The following is a 439-nucleotide window of genomic DNA, read 5'->3' as shown; positions in this document are numbered from 1 at the left end:
ACATGCTAGCTGAGAGGAGTTTCGTCAAAGCTGACTAAAAGTGATGAGGATGGATAATTTCGGCGAACTTGATGAACCTGTGATATCTTCTTCAGGGCGAAAAAGGAAAATAAAAGCTGAAACGTTTTCACGGAACCTTGCAAAAGCAGCGCGTTACAATGGTGAGGGAAAAGCTCTGTGTATTGCGTGTAATCACATCCATACAGTTTATTATCATAGCAACAACAACGTTTCTCAGGCATCTACATTGTTATGTGAGGAGATTACAAAGATTAAACGAGTGTTTTTTAAACTCTAAAACATGAAATGTGGAGTTATCTGCTTTTGCTATAAAACAAACTTTTAATATTTAAAAAAAAAAAACATACTTTCAAGGAACTTTAATTTTGCAAATTACCTGTATTTAAGTTATTATTACTTAATCAAAACAACCCAACTG

This window comes from Sinocyclocheilus anshuiensis, unplaced genomic scaffold (genome assembly GCF_001515605.1).
Source record: "Sinocyclocheilus anshuiensis isolate Anshui unplaced genomic scaffold, SAMN03320099.WGS_v1.1 scaffold1895, whole genome shotgun sequence".
NCBI classification, from domain to species: domain Eukaryota; kingdom Metazoa; phylum Chordata; class Actinopteri; order Cypriniformes; family Cyprinidae; genus Sinocyclocheilus; species Sinocyclocheilus anshuiensis.
Note: the sequence above shows the minus strand (reverse complement) of the source record.